The sequence below is a fragment of the Rhineura floridana genome, chromosome 6 (assembly GCF_030035675.1).
Source record: "Rhineura floridana isolate rRhiFlo1 chromosome 6, rRhiFlo1.hap2, whole genome shotgun sequence".
Taxonomy (NCBI): domain Eukaryota; kingdom Metazoa; phylum Chordata; class Lepidosauria; order Squamata; family Rhineuridae; genus Rhineura; species Rhineura floridana.
The window spans coordinates 80,220,108-80,238,977 of record NC_084485.1 but is presented as its reverse complement, the minus strand read 5'-3'; the positions used below and the strand labels follow the sequence as shown (position 1 = coordinate 80,238,977).

The window sequence follows — 18,870 nt, the reverse complement described above, 5'->3', positions numbered from 1 at the left end:
AAACATCACAATGGAACATTGAGGGCTGACCCATGGTGAGCAGTACTGGCTCAAATTATTAGGACATAGATATTTGTTGCATGAAAAGAGGCAGTGGCATATTCTGCCAATATTATCTTATCAATGAATTAGTGAGGCATTTTACACAAAGATAAGTGAGTGAAAAGAAGTTAGCAGCACCAATGGTGAGGTAGGAACTCTATAACTTTCCTACTCCGGCCCTTTCAAACTTGGTCCCTCTTAAACATTTTAGATTATCTGACCACCAAGGCTTTAACATGTTATTTGTCAGACTTTAGAAGCACAAATGAAATAGTCCTGTCAGTAATGATGTAATAAAAACTGAATGAAGTCTCTCTTGCCCTGCAATAATGATCCCCTGCATGGAAAAGCTGAAAGCAGAGCATTACATGTCCAGCATAGCAAATTTGCGCAACCTCCCATTACAAATCTGCCAGTGAAAAAGAATGCTGGGTCACAAAGTAAGTGACCTGAAAACTCAGCATTATGCAAAATATAAACTACATGTATTCAAAAGTAATCCAAATTATTTGAAGTTTCACACCATGGTGACCTCACTAGGGTGAAATTACCTTGCTTGAATTATGCAAGCAACTCAGAATATTGCCGTGCATTTTAGATGCTCTACAAAATTAATTAGAAGCTTTAATTTAACATATAACATGAGCCAGGGTCATAGGTGGTGCAGGTTTGGTTTGGTTAGGATGAAGAGGGCCAAAGGTCAATAATAGTGTGCTGAACAAACCCAGGCTTAAAGGTAAGTAGAAATAAGGTAACCAAGGTAATAAAAATCTAATATTGATATTGCTTTTCCCTACTGAATGAAGGGGAAATAGTATACCTTTATTCATCGGTAAACTATAGGATTCTGCAGCAAATGTCAAACCAAAAACCAGGCTTAAGTTTTCTCATTCAACACTGCCGGAATCTGCTTCAAAATATTTTTTAAAATTCGCCCATTAAAAAACTTGTGTTTGACCTAACCTCAGGCTCACCCCGGAAGACTATTTCCAGGAAGTTGATTTTACTATGCAACTCAAAGGTGACCCACAATGTATCATCCTTACCCAGTGTACATTTTCTACATCTATTTATAGCAGCAGTGTTATACCTCTGACAAGTTTATTTGTGTTAACAGTTTATGCTTTCATTATGTTCTGTCATCTGCTACATGGAACTTGCGTTTAAGAGAATCCTATAGTATCTAAAGTGTTTACTAGGAATTCCAGTAGCTGAACTATAAAAAATATATGCTGCCTGGGAAGAGTTCCACTTGCAGCAATAGGTAAAACATTAACCACCTGTTCATACACAGACACACCAATGATAATTTGTTATATTATCATTTACTTGCATTACATAGAAAAGGCAGAGAAAAAGGGGGATCAATACTACTTCATATTTTCTGACTAAGGAACCTCTAGAGACAATTTTACAAAATACCGTATATTCCGGCATATAAGACGACTGGGCGTATAAGACGACCCCCAACTTTTCCAGTTAAAATATAGAGTTTGCCCAAGTTCTCCCCAGGAGTCTTTTGTGGCTTCTCTCTCCTGTATCTGGCCGTTTTGAGTCAATTCGTCTCAGGCTCTGCCAAGGCTTCCCTCCTCACGGCAGTAATGCCGTTTCTAGTCAATTTCATCTCAGGCTCTGCCGAGGCTTCCCTCCTCAGGGCAGTAACTTCTTGAGCCTCGCTGCGCTGCCTTCCTCGCCGCGACGGTCTCTCTGGATGGCGGCTGCGACTGCTTCCACTCCCGCTGCAGCTTTTTTTTTTACTTAATTTTCCCGCTCTTTTTCAGCACCCGGCATATAAGACGACCCCCGACTTTTGAAAAGATTTTCCTGGGTTAAAAAGTCATCTTATACGCCGGAATATACGGTATCTGTTTTAGCATTCCAGTTCACTGTGTTTCTTTAATATCACTAGACTGACTATCCTGAAAAGTATAAACAGGACTTTGTCTTGAAAGGGGGAAGGGTCACAACTTTCATAGCTCATAAGTAGAGTAAATGCTATGCAAGCATAAAGGTCATAATTTCTAAAGGTTCCATTTCTATCATCTCTAGTTAAAGGATATTATGTAATAGCAGCAGGAAGAATCTCATTCCAAGGTTGTGAAAATCTGTTGCTAGATAGCTAGATGGGTCAGAAGCCTGACTCAGAAGGTGGCTGGAGGCAGGGAGCGGAAGTATGTGATTTGATAAGCTATAGCTCAGTGGTAGAGCACATGCTTTTACATGCAAAATGTCCTGGGTTAAATTTCTAGTATCCTGTTCCAGATACAGCTGAAAAATACCCCTGTTTTGAAACCCTCAACAGCTGTTGCCAGAGACAGTATTGAGCTTGATGGACTAGTGATCTGACAGTACAAGGCTTATGTTCCTAAGGGCAAGGGGGAAATGTTTTAGGGAAGAGCTGAAGCTTAGCAGAACAGCATATGCCTTGCATGTGGAAGGCACCAGGTTCAGTCCCTGGCATTTTGGGGGGTGGGAAAGACCCCTGCCTGAAATCTAGGAAAGCCAATACCAGTGACTGTAGCAGACTAGTACTCTTCATTCAGCTTTTCAAATCTGGGATCCATCTTTAGCAAAAACATTAATTTGGGGAGTCATTTCATAATTTTTACCATACATTTTCATGATGGCAGTAATGCTATTGTCACCCACCTTAAACTAGGCTGCAACAGCAAAATGGGTCCTGACCCACCAATTGAAGACCATTAATCTTCTGCAAAAGGACAGAGGCAAAATCACAGAACTTCTGGGTGCATAAAAGACAAGATGGCTGAGAGTCATTTATTTATTTAACAAGAAAAACTGCCTTGCCACTGCTTCAAGTGACCACTTAGCTTAACCACAGCAGCTTGCCAGCATTCCCTTTGAAATGTTAGGAAGAGTGCCCTATAAGGACATTGTCATGATATGGTGCCACTGTCAGGACATTCTTTTCTTTCCAACCGCTTCTATGGTATCTAACTCCAATTCCACAATGTAAACATTAAACGTTTGAGAAAGGTTAGAGTTCATCTGTGTTAAGCCCATTCCATGCTGCAACAAAGACACAATTTTTATCAATTTTTTAGCATGAAGAGCACCTGGACCAGAAGGCTGACAAGGGATCTGTCTTAGATCTTAGAAGAAATATGCCACAGTGTATTTCAACCTGTAACATTCTTCTGTTGGAATGCCAAACTGTGAGCTTAAATATTTGCCTTCATAATCTTATTATCTATAACAAATTTTGTTGTCTCCTTCTAATTTACGACAGGTGATAGAACAGGCTAAAATGCAAAAGAAATAAGCTAGATCAAAGAGGTAAAATATCTAAATGAATCACATTTAGGACCAAAAGTCTACCAGTGATCTTTTGAGTTGTCTGAAAGCATTTTACATACAATTTAATGGTGGGTGCATCAAGTTGTCCTTGCTGAAGAACATTTGCTGCTGGAAATGCATTGGGAATGTTATTATTTTATGGAATAAACCACTGCATCTATTATGATTTTCTACTACATTTCCCTCCTTGATTTCACTATTGAGCCCAGAATTGTTGACCAAGTAAGTATACGTCTATGAATAGTTGAATTACACATATTTAGTTTTGCATATACTTCCCATTAGCATCTGGTTGGCCACGGTAAGAAAAAGGATATTGAATTAGATGGGCCAATGGTCTGATCCAGCAGGGCTCTTCTTAAATTCCCATGTTAAGGTCTTATGTTCACTCAATCCAGTGTTTCTCAGTGACACAAGTATTTATTTCTATTCAGTACCTCCGTTTCCAGATTTTCAGCATAATTTTTGACATGTTCACCTACAAAACCCTTTGTCCATTAGCGAAGGGTACAGATGTACAACCACTACAAAAAAACACCCCCTTTAAACTGCTATTTGAAGGGCCTATCCATCTTATGCTCCTATCACAGCAATGTACACAGTAAAATGGTTATCCACAATTATCACAAGCTCTCTTTAGATCACAGATTCATGAAATTGGGAGTTCCCAGATACAGCTTGGATTCATTGGCTAAGCATAAAAATTACAAATGTGTTATCAACCTCAAAATGCTCTTTGAATCAGTAGTAATAGTAAACCCAGACTCTGTCAAAATTTCCTTTTTTAAGTCCTCCACAAACATAATTACAAACTCCAAGGTGAGAAGGAATTACAAGCTAGAATGAAGCTAGCTAAAGAAATGAAGGGATTTAATACTAAAATGAATAACGTTCCCTAACTAACTTGCAAATTAAAAGCTACCTAAAGAAATAATGCCTGGATATAAATTTCTAGGAGTAGGGATGACAACATAATTCACGCAGCCAGTATTAAATCAGGCCAAATGGATACTAGGAGATTTTTTAAAAAAAAATTAATCACACACGAGTTCATCTCAACAGCTCAGGGTAGATACAACAGTTTTAAACTGTTATTTAATAAGCAAATTTAGCAGATAAAAATTAATACTAATAGAAATTATTGGGATGTTAATGCTACTGGTATTTGCTAAATTATCCATTTTACTTGGTTATTTTAAGTTTATATTTTATTTTCTATTTTTTTTCTTTTAAATAATGTTGCAAACTATCCCAAGCATTCTAACAAAATAAAACCACATTTCCAGCTAGCCCAGTGACAGAATACTAGTCCAAATAAAGCAATCCTTGAATATTTTCAAGATATGTTTGGAAAGAAAGATTTTCCATTTTGCTTAGTAAGGCCAGTATCCAGCTACAGAAGGTCATCCCTCCCAGGCATTCTCCATATATCAATTTGGAATTGTTTTCAACATAAGTTATTTCTCTCTTGTATTCTGAAGCAGCAGGACAATACTCCATCCTAGCCACACAACTCATCACATTGGGCTTGATGTTTGTATTACATCGCTACACCTACAGTGGAAAACATTTTTATTTTTATTTTAACTCAATTGTTTCTTTTTACTCATTAGCTGTTAACCCACTTTTTCCTCTCTATCTCTCTATGACCCATAACATGCGCTCTCTCTTCTCTCCTTGAACAATCACAAATCTCTCTGAATGCTGTTACCCCACTTTTTTAAATCTCAGGTTTCTTTATGCCCCATCCATTCCTACCTTTTTCTTCCTTTAGACTCTGCTTTGTTTCTGTCCCCACCATCTATCCTCCTCCTAAATGAACTCAATAACGGTAGCATGCAAGGCTTTCATTGTTCCAGCACAGTGAGCAAGTCTTAGGTGCAGGCAATGACAGTTTGCAACTGTCTGGGAAGAATGACACTAACACCACTATGGACCTCTGAATCTAGGAAGATAAGGATCAGTGCAGACATAGCATTCTCCAATCTCACCCTCAATGATAAGGTTATCTGCACCCTGCAGATAACCCTAAGAGGACTTCAACAAGCTTAAAGGCCTTATATGTGAATTCTTGCAAGTGGAAACCTACTCACAAGATAGATGCTCCTATCAAAAATATGGGGAGCCATTTTGCCAATACTGCATTTCCCCTGCAGTCTCTTGAAAAGCTGTTCCAGATGATTGGGGGACCCTCTGGAATAGTGTGGTAAGTGGTACGGGTGCGGTTTTGAAGGGAAAAGAGGCATTTTAATCTTCTTAACTTTTTTAATCTTTTAATCTGTATTTTAATTTTTGTAGTATTTATTTTGTTTTTGCTGTGCTTTTTGTTGTTTGTTTGTATATGTTTTTGTATTTTTATTATGATATATTGTATTTTATTTTGTTTGTTCACCGCCCTGAGAGCTATTTCGCTAAGGGCGGTATATAAATTGAAATAATAAATAAATAAATAAAACTGCCTCCCTTCCTTCTTCTAATGGGAACATCATTAGCTCTCAGTCCCTTTGATTTACAAGAACACCACTATGGATCCAACCCACCATATTTTATGAGCATCCTGTAGGTATACAGAAAAACCTAATAACATGAAAAAAGCAAAGGATTCTTCTCTTGTTTTTCTGCAGTTAATGTAGCAATGCATTCCAACTGAGATGATAAAAAGCCCTGTTTGGATATAAGTAAATGTTAAATGCAATCATTGGGGTGGGGGATTGCTAGTACAAAAAGAACTAAGTTAATTAGTGACCTTGACTTCAAAATAGTACATGATCTAAGAGTTAAACACAATCTGGATAGTTCAATTGTTAACTGCAGTTCTTAAAAATCTGACAGAAGCCGAAAGGAGCAACTTCAGCTACTTGTAACATTTTATGCAGAATTAATTTACAAAAGCATACAAATTCTATTACAAACAAATCTCAAGGTTGAAGGGACATTCCCAGCAAAACACAAAAACAACTCTTCCTTTAAAGTCAGTTTTTACACACTCACAATTTGCCAAATATTTTTTTCTCAACTATAATTTGTTGGGCTTACTCTATTTTCCAGTTTCCTCGTTTTAAAGGTTGCACAAACCATTTCTTTGCACTTTTTGAAAGACAACCTAAGAGTGATAGATTTTCAATTAACAAAGAACTTCAGTGGTTTCCATTCAATGATACCCATACACCATAAGGTGCATACTTATACCCACCTGACTGCAGCAAACCTTCTAATGGCTCCTTTGCAAGCTGGAAGTTGTAGGTCCTTTTCCCATTGATCAGACCCATTCAGGCGGTACCCTACAGAATGCAACAAAATAAACATCTCAGTATACACTTAAAAGCCTCCATAAAATAACTATATATGATATCAGTACACAGGACAGCATTAGAATGCATACTGCAATTCCCTATACACAACTGGTACATGTCTGCCAAACAAACTGTAATCAGAATATTCTTTACGGCTAAAAAATACCACAGTCTTTCTCAGAGGTCTCCAAAATATTAAGATTATAGGTGAGGAAAGAATCAGAGAAGCACAAAACTAGCCTAATTAATTTGTGCCAACAACGCTCTCATGTGAGCAAGCAATTCTGGAAATAGCAGTTTCATGCCAATGAATTTTATTTTGGGGGTCCACAGGTTTACCCAGCATATTGAATGATAACTTAAGTGTTGCAATAGATATAACCTCACACTCTCCTTGCCTGGAAGACTTACATATCAGGGTTTTAAAAATTTATTTATTTCCTCATATCCCAGTTCTCCTCCCCATGGAAACCACTGATCCACAGAGCCTCCATCTTACTAGGATTCAGACATACTGACTGTCATCCAGCCTATAGTCAACATTAGACACTACTCCAGCACTCGTACATCCTCTCCTGATTCTGATGGAATAGTGAAATAGTGCTGGGTGTCATCCGTGTATAGGCAACACCATGCTCCCATTTGCCAAATGACTCCCCTTGCATCTTCATTCACACACAGCACTGGAGACAAAAGCAAATGTACTGCTCTTGCTTCAGCGTGAACTAGTAGTTAAAGAGTTCCAAAGACAGGCATACTGAGATGATGGTGCTTTGTCATTGCTCATTTTAACATACTTAATAAAACCAAACCATTTTAAAACAAACTTTTCCTGTTTATTTCCTCTGACCATTCTTAATTTGTTAGTTTTTCCAATTGTGCAATACTCCATTTTATCAATATATCAGCAAGCTTTTGTGGCCCTTATCTTTCCAGAACCATGTGATTATCAATCTGGTTGCCACCAATAATTAGCTAACTAGAGCGTTACTTTTCAAATCCCAGCAGACCTTTTCCGAGTGATGAGGGGACTGGTTAAATCATGTCCCAGAGATGTCATCTGACCAAACAGCAGTGTGCTGTGAAAGCTTTAGAAAGCAATGGGGGGGGGAGTTGCTCGCATCTATTGTACCACTTGCACTCTAGCCATTGTCTAGTTTGCTGTTTGATTATATGTCTTGGGAGAGAGAAGTGCAACCCTGCTCATTCTCTATGACCTCTTGGCAGCTTTTTATACCACTGACCATTATATCCTTCTGGAGCAGTTCAGGGAGATGGGAGGTTGGGGACACTGTACTTCAGTGGTTCTGCTACCTTCAGAGCTGTTTCCACAAAGCAGTTTTTGGAGGGGGGCACTGTTCAACATTATGAGAGCCGTCTTGTGGTGTCCCGTAGTGTTCCATCTCATCCCCATGTTACATAACATCTACATGAAGCCTAGGTGCTATCATTAGGGGCTTTGGAGAGAAGTGTCACCAATATATGGAGGTCACCAAGATTTATCTCCCTATTCTGTCTGAATTAGGAGAAGCAGCCAAGATGCTAGACAGGTGCTTTGAGGCAATGATGGACTGGATATGGGCCAACAAACTGTAACTGATTCCTGAAAAGACAGAGTAGTTGTCCTGCCCAGGGCGGAAGCCACAAGTCGGAGTCGAAGGTGGGAGTAATTCCTGTTTTATTAAAGTAATTGATACATCAAAGGCAGAACGCTTCATACAGGTCTCCATGCTAACTCAGGTCCCTAACGAAACTCTACACATGCTCTGCGGCGTATGGAACAAGTTGACTCAGCACCCAAACCCAGGAGCTGCAGTCTTAAGTAGGAAACGTTTTAGAGCGTAATCTCTGACTCCTTCGCAAAACCTCCCTCTGCCCCGTTCTTTTCTCACGGCTCCTCGAGCGAGGTGAAAGGGGGCAAGCTTCCGTCAAGTCATCTGAAATAACTGGCTCCTTAACAGCAGGCTCAAGGTCAGGGGGCGGGAAAGCATTTGAAGCATCCTGGAAGCCGCTTGGCAAATGGGGAGTGAGCGCACGCTCCGAAACATCGCCCAACTGCTGTCCTGGCATGTCCGGGGGCTGCACGCTGTGCTATTATTTGTTTTACCTGTTTTAATATTGATAGTTGTAACTAGGGTTGCCAGGTCACAAGCATCCCAAACCCTGAGATTTCAGGGGCATGCCCTACTGATATCATAGGGGACAGGCCCTAGTGATGTCATTAAGCATGATACATTAAGCATCAACCACAGCTGCTTGTTAGGATTGTGCTGTTAGTAAGGCTTGACTAGGGATCCTCTGCAACAATATCCATATCAAAGGATATGGCAACCCCCTGCTCAGAATGCCCTGCCTGCCTTTTAACATGGCTGCTTCAAACGTCTTTACAGACTTAACCCTTCAATGCAGAGAAAGGTTTGAGAAATGAGTAAGAGTTAAGAAGATTATCTACTCTTTCCTGCCTACTCTGTGGGCTGCTATAAATTCACTTTGACAGCCAACCCAATTCCAGTGAGTAATAACTGACAGAGAGAAAACACACATGGTTTGATCTACCTTCACAGGCAGTAGATTGGGAACAACAGCAATTGGAGCCACACTTCCCAGTATGTGGATTCTCTTTTACCACGATTGGGCAAGAAACAAACCGTCACGCAAAACACAAAGTGCATCATCAGTGGGATTAAGGGAGTTGAGCTGACCACATAGAACCACTCTTGTTGGTTCTATGGATGTAAGGTCAGAGGTAAATGAAATGCAAATAGAAAAAGAAAAACTAAAGACAGTGGTGATTTCTTAAATGCAATACCATACCAACCACAACAAAATTCCTATGAAAACTCAGCATCCCACAACCAGTCAGGGTTCCTAACCAAAACTGAAAAACTTCTGGCAGCCAGTCAGCCAAGGTCACAGAAATCCCCATGCAGCACAACCTGACCTGGGGGGTGCAGTTAGTGCAGAATGCTGTGGCACGATTGCTGACCTGAGTGAGACCCTATCAGCACATAATAGCTCTGCTCTGAAATCTGCAGTGATTGTCGATTTGCTACCAGTCCAAGTTCAAGTGTGCTTTCATTGTACTTGCTCTGCTCCTGTAAGAAATTGATCATTTAGTGTGGCAGTATCTATACGTTGGAACTCCCTGCCTATTTAGATTAGGCAGGTGCCTTCATTGTACTCATTTTGGCACCTGCGAAAAACATTTTTGTTTAGGCAAGCCGACCCAAGCATGTAGAAGCTATTATGTTTTTTATCTGTTTTTAACTCATTGTTGGTTTTATTATTTTGAATGTTCTTAAATAACTGTCTGTTTTTGCCAATACTTTTATTGTTTTAATTTCTTCTATAAACCGTTTTGACTTTTTTTTACAATAAAGCAGTATATAAATGTTGTAAATAAAATCAATAAATAAATTTTGGAGTCACTGTGGCCCTTGGGTCTCTTTCCTCTTTTATACTGAGTCAGGCCATTTGGTACCATCTAGCTAAGTACTGATGACATGGACTAGCATTGGCTCTCCAGGATTCCAGGCAATAGTCTTTTCCAGAGATTGAATTTTGGACCTTTGCATGCAAAGCATGTGCCCTACCACTGAGCTACAGCCCTGTTTTAAAAAGTATCTTTTAAAATTGTTCTTTTCAATTCAGTAATGAATGCATAGCATACTAGGGCAGATCTACACCATGCATTTAAAGCACATTCAATATACATTTGAAGCACACAAATCTCACCACAGAAACATAGGAACTGTAGTTTGTTAAGGGTGGTAGGAACTGTAACTGTGAGGGGGAAACTACATTTCCCAGGATTCTTTGGGGGAAGTCATACTCTTTAAATGCCATGGATGTGCTTTAAATGTACTATCTGGATCTGCATTGCTTCATAAACATTGCCTGCATATAAATCATTTTAATTAAATTTTAAAATGGAAATAAGCTACAAAAGTTACTGGGTGACCAAAGGCTATGCACCATCTCTCAGCCTAATTTGCCCTCAGTGTAAAAACAACAGAGGAGGACCATGACCACCCCAAGGAAGAAGGGCACACTTAAAATGTAGAAGAACTAATAATTTGTAAATAATTTACAACCATAGTGTGAAATCAGATACATATCAAGACATAGTATGAAGAAATATTTATATAAGCATGACTGTCAAGGATGTTTACTGTATTATTTACACAGCTTGTAAAAATATTTATAGTGCAATCTTATGCATGTTTACTCAGAAGCAAGTCCCAATGTATTCAATGGGGTTTACTCACTCTGACAGAGAAGCATGCACAGGACTGCAACTCAGTGATATGGAACTTTACTGAGTCATGCCATGTTAGATTGTTTTACAACTGTTTTATACTTGTTTTATGGTTATTGGGCTTTAAATGACTTTATTTCTTGTTGTGAGCTGCCTTGGTTTCCCAACCCTACCTCACAGGGTTGTTGAAAATATTCCATACACACACACACACATAGAAGATGTAAAAATACATACACCCCATATAACAGTTTATTGTCAAAACCAGCTGACCATTGCTGAACATTTTTAAAAAATATATAAGTATTACTTCCCTGCCAAATAAACACAGTGACCCCTAAGTAAGCCCTACCCAACTGCTTAAAAAAAAGGGATCGGAAGGGGAGAGAAAGATTTACAACACAATCTTTTTCTATGTTCACTCAAAAGTCACAAGAAAGTAAATACAGAATACGTTGGTGTTGGCAGCCTCCTCCTGGTCCTCCTCGGGCCTGGTGTTGGCGCTGCCTCCAGTGCTGGCGCATCTTCAGGGCCGCAACCTGGAGGTTATGATGCGGCAGGCATCGGTGACAATGGGCCACGGCTCCTCGCAGGACTCTGAGGACTTCAACATGGGCCACTCTAGCTTCATCTTGCGCCAGCACCTGGAGCTCGCCATCTGCGCCCTGCACTTCTACCTACGCTGCCTTGGCAAGAACGGCATCCTTGTCAATGGTGCCTGCCAGCGCAGGGGTGGCCTGGGCCTCCAGCTACCGCCGCATTCTTCTGTTCACCATTTTTGGGATCCCGCAGGAAGCTTGTGAGATTTGGGGGGGGGGATTTGTGGGTATTGGACCCTGGGTGAGAACCAGGGTGGATGGGTGGAGTCCTGGGTGAGAGCCAGGAGGTTGAGAGATGTTAAGTAGAGAATTACAAGGCAATTGTTTTAATATTTATGTGTTCATTTGTATTATGTATGCATTTGTATTGTTGCTTTATTGTATATTTTTATAATATTTGCTGTTTTATCTTCTGTACGCCATTTAGAGATTTTTACATATATTAAGTGGTATAGAAATGGCTTAAATAAATTGTAATAATAACTAAAAGTCCCATTAAATTTCAGCACAATATTATCCCGCTCCATGCCTGGTACTTACTGGGCAAAAAGGGGCGAGTTTTGCAGCCGCAGCTGAAGCCTGGGCCACCAACTTGGGGAGTGCGTGCACATGTGGTGCTGATGCGCTGACATGGCACGCAAGGGGGGGCAGGGCGGCCAATGGGTATTTAAACCCGTGCCACCGGCTTCCCGTCCTCCTTTGAATTTGGCGGCAGCAGCAGTGAGGCCTTGAAACAGGCCTTTTTCTTGTGGCGGAAGTAGCGACGATCCCACTTGCCTTTTGGGGGGCGGCAGCAGCAAGGTGCGGCAGCAGCGACGGTGACCCTCGGAGTGGCGCAGCGGACACTCTGGCCAGGACAATTTATTTTGTTTATGTGGGCTCTTGGGGGGTGGAGGCTAGCGCGCAGTGCCATCCTTGCACGGGGGAAACTCTTCCCTGCCCTCATCACAACTGGTGGCATGGGAGGGCTAGGGGACGGTCAATCTGGTCTCGGGCCTCCACAGCCAATTTTGGCCCCCCAACAGTCTCATAGCGGCCGTGCCGTCCTTCCCTGCTGCGGCGGAGCGTCGCCTGAGGGACGCACATGTTGGGTAGATCCTCGGGCGGCGGGCCTTCCACTCCACCCCCCCTCCCACCACTGGGGCAGCCTGTGAAGCCTACTCAAGCCACCACAGGGTAGTAGCACAGGTTAAGCTTGGGTGGTGGTAGCACAGGTAAAGCTTGGGTGGTGGCAGCACAGGTAGAGCCTGGGCAGTAGTAGCACAGGTAAAGCCCAGGCTGTAGTAGCACAGGTAAAGATTGGGCTGTAGTAACACAGGTACAGCTGGGTTTGTGTGTGTGTGTGTGCCCACCCCTCCCTTCTCAAGGTGCAGACCTACCAGTTGCCCCCCCCTTTGCTTAAACTAAGGATGCCACCCAAGAAAGGACAAGGTGGGCCGAAGGGAAAAGGTAAGGCCCACAAGCCTCCTGCAGTTTTAGAAAGATGAAAAGAGGATGGGCTGCCATGGGCAGCTATCCTGGCCAGGTTGGAAGCCCTAGAGCATGGCCCACGTCATCCTGAGGCACCCCAGGCTCAATCTGCACCTGGGAGGGTAAAGGAGCCACCGGCTAAGCGCTCCCATGGGAAAACACAGCACGCAGGGAGTGGGACTAACAAGGCTGCCATTGATGCCATCCTAGCTCGGGCCGACACGAGGATGACCAGTGGAGCCACGGGAATAGCTCCCATTTTGCAGACCTCCAGGGACCCATCACCAGATGGCGCACTGTGTGAGTCCCCTTCCACCGCACACCAACACCAACAGGGTCAGCCACAGTGGAGTTGGCCCCTATGGGGGTTTCCCTACTGGCCCTTTTCTCCGCCTACAGGGATGGAGGGGTGCGGGCACTCTGGGTTGCCCACGGGGGGTGGGGACAGCATGCCACAACAACAGCTAGTGGAGGCCTGTGAGCAGGTGTGGCAGTTGCCTACAAGTACAATGACATCCGCCACCCCATTTGGCAGAGGCTGTTGACCCTCTGGGCTTGGTGGGGGATAGAGCTATACCCTTTGGGGAGACATCAGTCCCACTAGGCTTTCACCTGCTACCCACTACTAAAGAAAAAATATGGAAAGGGGAGTATGTGGACCTGTTCTCACTTTTATATAGGGAACCAACCAAAAAGGACAAGGACAAGGGTGATGATGTGGAACCGGATAAGCCCAAGCGGCGGCGCATAGAGCGTACTTGGGCTAACTGGTTGCCAGCGTTCATAGAATCATAGAATCACAGAGTTGGAAGGGGCCTTGTAGGCCATCGATTCCAACCACCTGCTCACAGCAGGAAATCCACAGCTAGAGCATCTCCCGCAGACAGCCATCCAGCCTCTGCTTGAAGACATCCAGCGAAGGGGATCCCACCACCTTCCTAGGCAGTCGGTTCCATTGCAGAACCGCCCTTACTGTCAAGAGGTTCCTTCTAATATCCAGTCTGAATCTACGCTCCTGCAACTTAAAACCATTAGACCTAGTCCTACCCTCTGGGGCAGCAGAGAACAAATCTGTACCCTCCTCTATGTGACAGCCCTTCAGGTACTTAAAGAGTGCAATCATGTCACCCCTCAGCCTTCTCTTCACCAGACTGAACATGCCAAGTTCCTTCAACCTTTCCTCATAACACTTGTTCTCCATACCGGCTATCATCCTCGTCGCCCTCTTCTGAACCCGCTCTAACTTGTATATATCCTTCTTAAAATGAGGCGTCCAGAAATGAACAAAGTATTCCAGATGAGGCCTGACTAATGCAGAATATAGTGGGACTATTACTTCCCTCGACCTGGAAACTATAGCTCTGTTTATGCAGCCCAAAACCACGTTTGCCTTTTTTGCCACAGCATCACACTGCTGGGTCATGTTCAACCTGCGATCCACTACAATTCCAAGGTCCTTCTCACACGCGCTACTGCTAAGCCGGGTATTTCCCATCCTGTACCCGTGCATTTTGTTTTTGTGGCCTAAGTGCAGAATCTTGCATTTGTCTTTATTGAATGTCATTTTATTAATTTCAGCCCAATTTTCCAGTCTATCCAGGTCCCTTTCGATTTTATTCCTGTCTTCCATTGTGTTAGCTATTCCTCCCAGTTTTGTATCATCCGCAAACTTCATAAGGCTTCCCTCCACCCCGTCATCTAAGTCATTGATAAAAATGTTGAAGAGTATCGGCCCCAGGACAGAACCCTGTGGCACTCCACTGGAAACCTCCTTCCAGTCCGAAGCAGAGCCACCAACGACCACTCTGAGTACGGTTTTCCAACCAGTTGTGAATCCACCTGACAGTATTTCCATCTAGTCCGCATTTGACCAGTTTGCTAATCAAAAGGTCGTGGGGGACTTTGTCAAATGCTTTGCTGAAATCTAGATAGATGACATCTACAGCATTTCCACCATCTACTAAGCTAGTGACCCGATCAAAAAAAGAGATGAGATTAGTTTGACAGGATTTTTTCTTGACAAACCCATGCTGGCTCCTACCAATCACAGCATTGTCATCTAGATAGCTGCCAATGGACTCTTTTATTATCTGTTCTAATATCTTTCCCAGTATTGAAGTCAGACTGACCGGCCTGTAATTCCCCGGATCTTCTTTTTTACCCTTTTTAAAGAGTGGGACGATGTTTGCCCGTCTCCAATCCTCCGGCACCTCTCCCGTTCTCCAGGATTTCTCAAAGATGATGGCAAGAGGTTCCGAGAGTACAAGTTCCTTCAATACTCTGGGATGCAGTTCATCAGGCCCTGGAGATTTGAACTCATTTAGGTTAACTAGGTATTTCCTGACTATCTCCTTATCAATGTTGAACTGCAATCCCGACCCCTTACTGAGATTGCTACTGATGCAAGGTTGCACACTGGTCCCTTTTTGGGAGAAAACAGAGGCAAAATAGGCGTTGAGCATTTCTGCCTTTTTCTTGTTATTTGTCAACATTTTGCCATCCTCATTGAGCAGCAGTCCCACCGTTTCCTTGGTCTTTCTCTTGCTTCAAACATATCTGAAAACCCCCTTTTTCTGGTTCCTCGCTTCCCTCGCCAGCCTGAGCTCATTCTGGGTTTTAGCTTTCCTTACGCTATTCCTGCAAGCCCGAGCCGCTCGTCGGTACTCTTCCTTGGTGATGCGTCCTTCCTTCCATTCTTTATACATGCTCTTTTTTATTTTGACCTCCTCCACCAGTCTTCCGTGTAGCCACATTGGCTTTTTCTGATGTCTTCCGTTTTTTTTCCTCTTTGGAATTGTTTGCGATTGCGCTTTTTGTAATACGTTCTTCATGAACTCCCACGCTTCTTGGGCTCCTTTTTTCTTTAGTCTATCTAGCCACGGGATCCTACCCATCATTTTCCTGAGCTTGCTAAAATCGGCTTTCCTGAAATCCAAGGTCCATATTTGACTATATTCTTCTTTGGCTTTCCCCAGAATCCCAAATTCCAGCATTACATGGTCACTTTCCCCCAGGGTACCGACCGCTTTAATTCCCGTGACCAATTCGTCCGTGTTAGTTAAGATCAGGTCCAGGATTGCCGATCCCCTTGTTCCTTCTTCTACTTTTTGAAAGAGGAAATTATCAGCAAGGCCCATCAGGAATTTGTTGGAGGCTTTGTGCTTCGCACAGTTTGTCTCCCAGCAGATATCCGGGTAGTTGAAGTCCCCCATCACAACTACTTCTTGCCTCCTTGAGATTTCAGAGATTTGTTTGAGAAAGGCCTCATCTACCACCTCTTCTTGGCCAGGGGGTCTGTAGTAGACACCTACTACCATGTCAGTTTTATTTGTTTCTTCCATTATTTTTACCCAAATGGTCTCTACCGGACCACTTCATTCGTTCTCTTTGATTTCCATAGAGGTGTATTTGTCTTTGACGTATAACGCTACTCCCCCTCCTTTTCTGTTGCTTCTATTCTTTCTGTAGAGTTTATATCCTTGAATGGCTATATTCCAATCATGGGAGTCATCCCACCAAGTCTCTGTTATCCCTATGAAGTCATATTTGCCTTGATGCACTAAGACTTCAAGCTCCTCTTGCTTGTTTCCCAAGCTCCGCGCGTTGGTATATAGACAGCAGAAGTCACTTTAGTCACGATTGGATTCCTCCATTAATATATCGTGAGCTTTGCCATGCATCCCTTTCTCTCTCCCAGTGTCTTGTGTACCCTTCAAATCCTTGCGTTTACAGCCCACTGTTTTTGGATCGGTATTTGAGCTATCATCTCCATCCCCCAGAGGCTTTAGTTTAAAGCCCTCTTGATGAGTTTTGCCATACTTCTGCCCAAGAGATTCTTGCCAGTCCTCGTGAGGTGCAGCCCATCTGTTGCCAACAGTCCCCCCTCCAAGAAGCTTAGACCATGGTCCCAGAATCCAAACCTCTCATACATACTAACATACATGGGGGTAGTGATGCAGAAACACCCACAGAAGGGCTCAGTACTGGTTAAATACCTCAACATCATATACTGAGGTTACTCTGAGTTCCAAGGGGCCGCCTGGCTCACCTATGATCAGGCATTCCGTATGCGGGCGGCCTTTGATGCTTCCCTCCCCTGGGACAAAAAGGAGGCTGATCTGTGGCTGCACTTTATGTTGCACTCCAAACCCATGGCCAGCGACAGGACAGACAGTGGCCACCTCTTAGCTCGGCAGGTAGCAGCAGCTCCTTCCCACAGGTCAGCGAGGCAGGGGGTTCAACCCCGCCTGCTTTGCTGGGAGTTCATCTTAGCGAAAACATCTCTGAAGTCATCAGATCCAAGAAGGTGACGTTGTACACTCTTCAGGTGCTGACTGGCCATATGAACTTTGCATGTAGGGTGGTAGCGCCCGGGTGTGCATTTCTGCAACACATATATGACACTATGTCGGGCTTGTCCTTCAGGAATTCCGGGGAGGGCTAATTTTTTGGGGGGGGGATATTTTATTATCTATTGATCGCCCTAACTGATTTCATGCTGCTATGTTTAATGATCGTACTGATTTTATTGTATTTTATCTGTATTGTATTGTAATTTACTGAATTTTAGTTTGTACGTCGCCTAGAGTGGCTTCGGCCAGATAGGTGACACAAAAATTAAATTTATTATATTAAATTTAATTTATTATTTATTATTGTCCTGACCACAACACCACACACGGGTCACAGCTGCTCCTAGAGCCGACCTGGCAGTGTGGTCTACCTTTTTGCGGGAATATAATGGGGTATCCCTATGGAGAAGGGACCGCCTGTTGGAGGCCGAGCTGCAGGTGCACTCTGATGCCTCAGGTGCCTGCAGTTTTGGGGTTATCTTCCATGACACAGCTGGCCACAACACTGGGCGCAGGCTGGTATAACCCGGGACTTTACGTTCCTAGAGTTCTTTCCCATTGTTGTAGCCGTGCACCTCTGGCCTGACAGGCTATGTAATTCCACAGTCCACGTTTGGTGTGACAACCTCCCTACAGTGCATGTTATCAACACCATGTCTTCAAAAAACCCCAACATTATGTGCCTGGTACGAGCATTTGTGCTCCAGTGCCTGCACTACAACATTCTGTTCCTGGCGTGCCATGTACCAGGCACTGATAACAGTATTGCCGATGCTCTGTCATGGAACCAGATGGAGAGGTTTTGCCAGCTGACGCCGTGGGCAAGGGCTCAACCAGATGTGGTCCCCCCAGCACTATGGGAGATTGGAGGAGCGAAGCGGAAAGGGCCATAAGCCTGTCTGTGGCACCCAGCACCGTGGCCAGCTACCAGGGAGCAGTCATATTTCAGGGAGGCCAGAGGCACAGGAGTGGCCCATCCCTGTGGAGCATCTGATGGAGTTCTGCATGGAGGGAAAAAGAAAGGGCCTCTCAGTTAGGACCATCAGAGGTAAGCTCTCCGGGCTTTCTTTCCTGGCAAAGGCCCGGGGCTACCAGGACCACACCGGTGACTTTAGGGTCTGTTGCATGCTAGAGGGCTGGTCCCGAGAGTGCCCACACACCTCAGATGCCTCCCCCTTTCCCCAGAGATACTGTTTGGCCTACAGGGACAGTGAAGGGATCTATGCTCTTCCCCTTTTGAGGTGCTGTTATTTCATGCGGCCGCCCCCACCCTATGTTTCGGGACCTTTAGAATCGGAGAGGTGGTGGCGAGCTCTAAGACGGATGACTCCCGGTGGGCCCTCTTGGTTTCAGACCTCAGTTGGAAGACGGAGGGTGCCCTCCTGCGCCTCAGGCAGTTCAAGACTGACCGACGTGGTAAGGGACGCCTAATTGTGTTGACCCCCTGTCGGCAGGAGGAGCTCTGCCCACTGCGGTGCTTTGTGGAGGTTCGCGGGCTGCAGTCTAGATATCTATTCATACACAGGGATGCTCATCCT

At 43.6% G+C, this 18,870-nt stretch overlaps 1 protein-coding gene across 10 annotated transcripts in view; it reads right to left on the bottom strand.

Moving 5' to 3' along the window:
* Window positions 1-18,870, bottom strand: part of PTPRF (protein tyrosine phosphatase receptor type F) — an 834,986-nt gene that overhangs the window by 673,902 nt on the left and 142,214 nt on the right. For all 10 annotated transcript variants that reach the window (XM_061632671.1, XM_061632670.1, XM_061632668.1 and 7 more), the window contains exon 2: window positions 6,554-6,641. The gene's annotated coding sequence lies outside the window, so the exon portion shown is untranslated. The remainder of the gene's footprint in view (window positions 1-6,553; window positions 6,642-18,870) is intronic.